The 9,619-nt window shown below is 40.0% G+C and overlaps 1 long non-coding RNA gene across 2 annotated transcripts; it reads right to left on the bottom strand.

Annotated features, from left to right (window-relative positions):
- Positions 1-802: 802 nt before the first annotated feature.
- On the bottom strand, positions 803-4,067 carry LOC110708265. 2 transcript variants are annotated; one of them, XR_002508676.1, is made up of 4 exons: positions 3,655-4,067; positions 3,432-3,538; positions 2,170-3,086; positions 803-1,235 (listed from the first exon to the last, which is right to left on the bottom strand). It is a non-coding gene; the product is annotated as an uncharacterized LOC110708265 (long non-coding RNA). The 2 variants fall into 2 exon arrangements; XR_002508677.1 differs by having other exon boundaries at positions 2,170-2,235; positions 3,655-4,059.
- Positions 4,068-9,619: the final 5,552 nt, after the last annotated feature.

The following is a 9,619-nucleotide window of genomic DNA, read 5'->3' as shown; positions in this document are numbered from 1 at the left end:
AAGAACGTACAAAAGGATTTTTTTTAATAATTAACTAACTTGATAGATGTATAAATTACTTTGTTTAATGAAACATTCACAACTTAAATTTTATTGAAACAAACTATACGAATCAATAAATATCTAATGGTACGGTATAACTAAACTCACTATTTAACAACACTAGTGTGATTTGCTATTCATATAAATAACTTACAAATAGGGGCACTAGTATAAAACTAACCTCAAGTAACACCCAAAAAGTGTTACATAAAGTGTTAAAAGTGTTACTATAGACAATAGGTAACAGTTTATTGGGTAATACTTCCGCCCATGTTACCTAAGGTCTTATGTAACACTTTGAGTAACGTATGGTAACACTTTCAGAAGTGTTACCATAAACCCTCTTATGTATCACTTATTATATCATTTGTATCATTTTTAAAGTGTTACTTCTTATTTCTTAAGTAACATTTACTTATCTTTAGTAACATTTTTCAATCATATAGTATCACTTTTTCAACATTATGTATCACTTTGTCAAACTAATATAACACTATGTTCATTATTAGGTAACATTTTTCGATCTTCTTTTGACATTTAATAGCACTTTATTTGACATTATGTATCACTTTTTGCAAACTAATGTAACACTATATTAATGAATAGGTAACATTTATTATTATTATTATTATTATTATTATTATTATTATTACAATTATTGTTATTATTATTATTATTATTATTATTATTATTATTATTATTATTAAAATAACTTTAATATGTACAGCAACAAAAAAAATTTGAAATTTTAACACATGTAATAGTCAATAATTTGAATTGAAATAATTAATTTCATAGTTCTTACAAAAAACATCCATAAACACCAATTTTTTTATTCGCTAAACAATCTAATAATCAAAATAAAAAGAAAGTGAACTTTAGTCTCTTTTAGACCTTTAATCTCTAAAAAACAGTCAGCGCAGTTGCAGCAAACAATAGTAACAATAGCACATAGCAGCAGCTAGCTAGCTAGAAAAAACATTGGGAGTACTTGTGCTAACTGCAGCCGTAGTTGCAAGTGCGGCACTTATCACAGTGGAAAATCTATTTTTCTGAGTTTCAACAGCTATTCTGGGATAAGAGACCATTTTCGTGTCCACAAACTGGGATTGAACAACTGAACTAGACTCTACACGAACAATTTCTTCTGTGTTTGCAGCTAGCACTTCCTTCCCCCTGATTTTCTCCAGATTCTGCAGAGTACAGGAGCAAAATATCTAATTAATTCATTGTTAAAGGACATCATAATGCCATATGACACTCATTATGTTGGTAGTATTTTTTTATAGTATCAGCAGCAGATGTCTTTCTTTGATTGCAGCAACAATTTTCCATCTTAAAGAACTCTTCTACTGTCCTACACATACATACAGATATATAGATATATAAAATATGATAGATATGCTCTCATCAATCAACATCATCCCTGATCCAGCAAGTGCCATTTTGATTACAAAGATGATCAGATATCATCAATCATTCAGCATTATCCATATTTCAAAGCATAGTCCATAATTCATGGGCTCATCAAATTTACGCAAGGAAGTACCATCAAATTCTATAATTTACCCAACAGATGAATAGTGCACATATATTAAGATACACAAGGTCTTGATCTGATCTAAAGTGTCAAAATGTAGCTTCAGAGTATTCACATCTTTTATAACATGAGAAGCAGGCCCAAATTCAGGTATCAGGTTATCCAAGAGTACTGAACCAGCTTATAAAATTTACAAAGGCAGAAAGGTTTATATAATTAAATATGGTCTCAACCACTTAGAAAGACAAATACATATCAGGTAACACAAAAAAAAAAAACAAAAAAAAGGGTAACACAAAGCAATCTTATTCTGATATAACTGAGCAAAACAACAATTGTGAATTGTCATTACCATCAGACAAATAAAGACTTGAGCAAACCAAGATTGTAAACTCTCATTACCATCAGATCAATAAAGTAGGGGGTTATCACGCAATTCTAAACTCAACAGATATGTAAAAAGCTTCTAGACTACGTACATCCCGGCCTGATGGTTTTATTCTTGCCAATACTAAAGTCTGATAAGCTATAATCACGCAATGCAAAGATAAAAGTGCATTGAAATTGTGCCAATGGTAGAAATTTACCTTAGTGAATTGAAGCCGGCACAAGTCGCCTGCTGCCCAAGCACCTTAAAACCACTCAGCTCAAAACTGCCAAATGTAAACTTTGTCACTATATAAAATATGAGACCTTGAAAATTTGACTTGCAAAATAGAGGTCAGAGTAAATTTTGTTACACTACACTTAACCACTAACTTACAAAAATCATAACATAACAAGTTCAAATAGAAAAATAAAAGAAAAAGAAAAAAAGCACTTATATAATAGTTCAGATTGCCCCTCGGCAGTTAAATGAACATGCTAGAAAATGGTAATTGTTTCCTATCAATGTAGGTAAGAAAGGAGATGATCTGAATGAGTACAACCTTAGTGGCCAAACCTGAAGGATGAAAGAAAGTCAAATGCTAGAGAGTGAGCTGTTGGGCATTACACAATCAGGTGACACTTTTTAGCTTATTATTAAATTGCATTGTTTTATTACTTTCTTAATATATGGCCAAAATTTCTAATCATGTTTGTAAGGTGTGTAGTAGCTAGTATTGTGATATTTTATCTGTATACTTTTCCCTGTGATATCTTCCTCTCAGTAACTTAAAGTTTCTTTATGAGTCCATGGAATTCTGGAAGAGAAAGGCCACTACCACCAAGACATTCCTATAGTTTAAAATCTGGAAAAGTCTTATTGAAATTTTGTTCGTACTTTATCAGAATATATATTTCTAACAAGTACAAGAAAATTATGTTATCACATATGTAGAAGATTGTAAAAGTAATTTCAAATAGTAGGCACATTGATAAGAATACCAATCTGAAACACCAATGTTGGCTAGAATCTGATTCACCTCTTCCCTAGTTCTACTTCATTCAAATGCTAGCTATAGCTAGGGTGGGGATTTAAGCTTGCAGCTGCTGCCTCGCCAAGACTGCTGAATTCATCGATCTAGTTCACATATATTTAGGAATTAAATCAACTATTTCTGTTAAAATTAACAACTTCACATCATTCTTAATGAATATTTGATGCTTTATAGGAAACTCAATAAAATTTAAGATCAATAATAAGATACATATAACATCGTTTAAACAAGAAAAGTTCATTAATATACAAAAACAAAATGCATAAAATCGTGAATAACAATAGATGTAAATTTCAATTTTAATTAGTTAAATAGAATCCAACCAACAATATAAACCCTATAAACTAGATTGTAATAATATAATTCACATGAAAATTAATGATAACTTAACCAAAAACGTTGAAAATCCACCAAAATTAACAGAATACCTGATTGGAAGCGAAAATTAGATGAAATCAGAGATGAATAATTCAACTGGATTTGTGATTTTGTGACAATTGAAACCCCAGATGGCGAATTTGTGACGAATGAAACCCTAGATGACAAATTGAACGAAAAATACTGATTTTGTGATGAATTTCGCAAGGCAACAACGAATTGATGAACTGTATAACCAAAGATATAATGAAGTAATGAGCACCGTAGTAGTACCGTATGCTATTATTCCTTCGCTCTCGAACTCTCGATTCATTTGATGATGTTGCCTGTGATTCAGATGATGGTATTTATCGATGATGATGATTGATTCAGGGGATGACGCTGTTAATAATGAAGGCGACTCCATTGATTGTATAATCTAAACTCATTCAGAGAGAGAATGGGTATTTGAGCAAGAATGAGAGGAGGAGATAGATTAGAATGAGATGTTCAAAAAAATGAAAAATAAAGGGTACCGCTCATTTTTTTCTACAATGAGATTAGAAGAAAAAAAATATTTAATAAGGAAAAAAAATAAAAAGGATTGAGCATAAATTAAGTGTTACAACTTAGTGATACCTAATATAGGATTTTTTACGAAAGTAAGCCTTATTAGTAAACTATTTACCAATCTAGACGCATGGCCAAACTATTTACGAAACTGAGCTTCTGACATAAAACGCTGCCTCGGTCAGCGTTTTACCTTTGGTTATTATTTTTTTTTATAAAATTTTGTATTATGTGAAATACAAATTTTTAAAAAAAAATTGGAAATACAGTAAAACGCTGACTCAGTCAGCGTTTTACTTGTATACATAACAGAGAAAAACGCTGACTGAGTCAGCGTTTTACACCTAAGCATAAAACGCTGCCTCAGTCAGCGTTTTATCTGCTGGCTGAAGGCAGCAACAGCAGGCCCCCAACAGCAGCCAGTGCAGCCCCCTTCCACATCCACCAACACCACCACCCTCCTCCTCCACATCCTCCACCACCCTCCTCCTCCACATCCACCACCACCATCACCCTCCTCCTCCACATCCACCACCACCACCACCACCCTCCTCCTCCACATCCACCACCACCATCACCCTCCTCCACATCCACCACCCTCCTCCTCCAAATCCACCACATCCACCACCCTCCTCCTCCACATCCACCACCACCATCACCCTCCTCCACATCCACCACCCTCCTCCTCCAAATCCACCACATCCACCACCCTCCTCCTCCACATCCACCACCACCACCACCTCCTCCTCCACATCCACCACCACCATCACCCTCCTCCTCCACATCCTCCAACACCTCCACCACCCTCCTCCTCCACATCCACCACCTCCACCACCCATCCTCCTCCACATCCACCACCTCCACATCCACAATTTATTTTGAACGAAATGAGTCAAACGTGGACAAATAAGGAATTTGAAATTCAAACAAGACATAAATTCATTCAAATAATTATTAAAATAATAATGTAATGTAAGTGTTATGTACAACAAACTAGAGAAGGTCATTACAACAAATAAATCAGATAATTCTATCCTATTCTGACTCATCAATTTGGTGTAACGGCTCTCTATCCTGTATGTCCACTCTCGGCCTTTGACGACGGCTGTAGTGACGGACCGTGGTAAATGGGTTCGGGCGTACTGGCGGAGTCAGCTGGCTAGAAGATGGGTCATCAGGATGACGTAGGGGCGCGGAACTGCGAATGTCGTACTCCTCTGCGCCCGTGAATGACGAAGGATCACCCCCACAACTACTCTGGCCAGCCTCGAACTGTGAGTGACTAGAGTGGCCGCCATGATCGTCCCGGGGGTGGAAGAGATAGGCGTGACCATATCTCTGCAAGGTAGCCATGCCCATATCTCGCACCCGCTCGACCTGTGCTCTGGGCGGCTCAGGTATGCCTGGAAGGACGTCCGACAGTGCGTCAACCATCGCCGTCATATCCAACGCCTGTAGTAATTAAGGATGAGTTAGTTGAATGATATACAAATTTAAAATTGATAAAGATAAGTTAATCAAATACACTTACATATCCCCTGATCACGTCAAAGGATGGATGGTAATGTGCGGATGGCGGTGTGTAGCTGGGGTTGATGAAACGCCGTGTAATCCGCATGTACCACTCCATGTATGGATCGTATGGATCCATAACGCCGTGGATGGGGTCACCAGTGACGACGAACTCCAACCGTCGATGCCACAAGTCAATGTACTGGGCATGCTCCGTCCGCCAGTTCCTGTCGCTCTTTCCCCGACGGTCAATGCGGTGCAGCCGGGCACTAGTGTGACACTGTTGGGGGACAGTCTGTCGTAGTCCAAACTGTCGCATGACTCGATCTGGTAGGTGACCCTCGACGACCTCAAAACAGATCAGGGGGACCCTAGAACGCCACTGCGCCTGATGATCTAGCAGATGTGGAGGCATGGCAGCAACTAAATCAGCTTCATACGGGTCCCATGTCATCTGCGATAACACATAAAAAGTAACATAATAAAAAGGTTAGTGCATATTAAATATGTTAAGAGTATACATAATAAATAACAATTTCATAAACAAATTAAAGATTTCATCTGATCCTCGGTCAGTCGATCAAGGGCGTCTCGGTAGTACGGCAGGCCTCTCGCCGCATGCGCATATGTCAGCTTGGGGACCGCCCATCTGCAAGCGTACGCCTCGTCAGCGGAAGGCCGTGGTGGAGGAATGTACCGCTCATACTGCTGGTCCTGATCCTGCTGCCCCTGACGATGTATAGCAGGCCTACCTGGCCTGCCAACATGGATGTGCTCCCAAGACAAATACTGGACATCAAACACACAAAACTAGGTTAATTGTAAACTAAGTAAGAACTTTCTGAATTAAATTGTTAACAGATAAGTAGGTTACCTGAAGCAAAAATAACGGTCCGCTGATCTTACGAGAACCCCGGCGGGATGCTCTACACAGATGGCGATACAACATCGCCAGACAAGCACTGCCCCAGCTGTAGCCACGAATATGCTCCCAGTCGTGGTCTAACAGCTGCAGGTAAATGATCTGTAAATGGCTGCCACTCTTGCCACCGAACAACACACCCGAGATGAGCAGAAAAAGGTACGCTCGAGCATGTCTCGCAGTAGTGGCCTCATCAGCACCATCAGGCAACACACGAAAAGTGTCGCGTATCCAGCCGGTCCTCAATCCGCCGCCCCTGATATCGTCCGGTCCTGGCTGAACCCCGAGAACCTGAGCTACATAAACGAGGGGATCGGCCAACGCAGATCCAGACACCGGACTCCCATGAATGGGAAGCCGTGTGAGTATCACCACGTCTCGCAACGTCACGGTCGCTTCCCCAACAGGTAGATGGAAGGAGTGCGTCTCCTGCCTCCATCTCTCCACAAGCGTAGTAACAAGCGCTGGGTCGACCTCTCTGAACGCCATCCGATGTATACCCATGAAACTACCGTACTCCACGAAAGGCAGAATGCGGGGATCGATAACCCAATCGCCAAGGAACGCAACAGTGTAGTGCCTGCATGTCAGTATGCCCGCCGGATCAACCGACTGACTCCAAATGTCAACGCTACGATGTGTGTCATGTAGTGTAAGGACAGAAGGGTCTGTGGGTCCGGGTGTCCTATCTCGGGTGTCCATGGTATCTGTTCATAAACAGTTATAATCCAACAATTATAAAGTAAAAATTACATATAAGCGATAACAAAATACAGAATTTCAAATCTCATACTTCAATCTAAAAATCCAACTGTTACAATCATTTGCGTAGGCCTCTGATTGCAGTACCCGGTCCACCCATGGCCGCTTTGATATCGAATACTTCACACAAACTGCTAGAACATGAGAACATGGGAGGTGGAAGATCCGTGGTTTATTGCATGTGCACGTTCTTAACTGAAAGTTAACAGTATGTCTATGGCCTCCTTTTCTACTAATTGTATCTCCCCTCTTTGTTTCAACTTGATATATATGCAGTCGACGGTTATACGCTTCCAGTTTGTGACATCTAGCCTTTGCAATGTTTTTCTCCATAATGGATGTGACTTTGGGGGAGTATGCAAGTCCCTGTTCAGATCTAGTCTGAGATAATTCCCTTCTATCAGTGAAATACTTATTGACTATGTGGAATGTTAATTCCACAAGGGACATGATAGGTAGAAATCGAGCACCCTTCAACACATTGTTAAATGTTTCTGAGAAGTTCGTAGTACATATCCCATATCTGCGACCAGCATCGTGAAACAAAGACCACATAGGCAAGGGCACTTGGACAATATACTGTATGGCCTTGGTACACGCCTGACCGATCAAACTCATATCAGCTACCAGTTTTCTTTCCTGCCTTTGGTACGCAGCATCCTTGAACATATCTCTCATGTCGTTTCTTTGCACGTGAGTCTTCAAGTTAGAAGCCAAGTGCCGAACACAAAACCTGTGATAGGCTCGCGGCTCGGTGAATCCAACGTTAGGGTCATTCATTGCTGCAATGATCCCAGCATGTCGATCAGATATAACACAGAGGCCATCCCGTTGAGTGACATGAACCCGAATGCAGCCCAGAAACCAAGACCAGCTGGAAATGTTTTCCCCTTCGACTAACGCAAATGCAAGCGGAAATACTTGGAAGTTTGCATCCACACCTGTAGCAACCAACAATGTTCCTTTAAATTTCCCGTACAAATGCGTCCCATCGATACAGATGACAGACATACAATGTTTAAAACCTTCAACACAAGGGCCGAAGGCCCAAAATACTCGTTCAAACACTTCCATGTTGCTGTAATAAACATCGTCTACCAGAGCTTTGTGTTTCCATACAACAACGGTTCCCGGGTTTGACTGTTTGAGTGCTTCCATGAAGTGCGGAAGTCGGCCATAAGAACTCTCCCAATCTCCAAATACTTCAGCTATGGCTTTCTCCCTAGCATACCATGCTCTTCGATAAGTAACGTTGAACTGAAAATGCTTGGATATGAGTTCCTATATAAATTCAACTTTCAAGCATGGATCTTTCTGCACAAAAAACTTCACAAAATCGGAAATTAAGGATGAATCCAAGTGTGCATGATCCGTAGATAACACTTCAGTGACACAGGTGTCCCGGTGCGGGCCTTTGTATGCGACTATGGTAAAGGTATCTGAGTGCTCACTTTTTTTGGTGCCTCGTAGCGACCAACCACAATTCTTCTTGCACCGTAGATGAAGGACCTTCTCATTCGAGGTCACTGTGGTGTAGAATTGGTTCCTTTGTATAGAATACTTCTTCACCATTTCCTGAAGCAGTTTCTTAGATTCAAAGAACATACCCTTCTCAAACTCCCCCCCGATCACAAATGTTGTATGACTACCTGATTCGGCCCAATATTGATCAACCTCATAATTCTCATTTACTTGACTTAACCAAGGAATAGGAGTTCTAACCATGGCCTCCCCACCTTCCATGTCTGTAGAATCAACATCCATGTTATCCATAATTGGTTCCTCCTCTTCGCTCTCAGCCTCATCATTTGTTTCCCGGAGCGCATCATACAGAGACAACTCGTTATTCACCATATGTTGTAGATTTTCAAGATGATTCACCAATGGTTGAGACGGTGATGTATGATCATCATGCTGCGTAGGTGAATAACTTTGGAGTTGCATGGGAGAAGATATAACTGTGTTCGATGTCGAAGGCCCAGATTGGCCAAACATTGTCGTAGATGTTCCACCATATACAGGTGAAGCTATATGTGAACTCAACGGCATCTGGAACCGATCGTCATGAAGCAGTCTGCTGAAGGACCCCATCCCATATTCAGTTGATGGAATGTCTTGTGAGGGCATTCGGAAGGACTCTGTGTAACCGGAAAAATAGGTAGCTTGTTGATCTAGTCGAGTACTTTGTTGCGTACACGTAGACACTATTTCTACATATATCTCATGTGGATAACCCCTCATTAAAACAGCGCTCCTCAAAGCTTTCAAATGTCTATTGTTAGAACAAGGTAACACTTGAACCGCATTATTAGTCTCAAACCTCATTTGAATGTTAAGTTGTACATTCATTCGGTTTAAGCCAATAATGCTATGAACCTCGTTCATCAGATCGTTGAAAGTCATGTCTGGTCCAAGTGGCAATGGTTCCATATTTCCACCACTATACTGGACATTCGGTCCATCAGACACAAATTCACCCCCCCATCGGCATAA

This window comes from Chenopodium quinoa, unplaced genomic scaffold (assembly GCF_001683475.1).
Source record: "Chenopodium quinoa cultivar QQ74 unplaced genomic scaffold, ASM168347v1, whole genome shotgun sequence".
Classification (NCBI taxonomy): Eukaryota; Viridiplantae; Streptophyta; class Magnoliopsida; order Caryophyllales; family Amaranthaceae; genus Chenopodium; species Chenopodium quinoa.
Note: the sequence above shows the minus strand (reverse complement) of the source record. Positions and strands in the feature narration are given on the sequence as shown.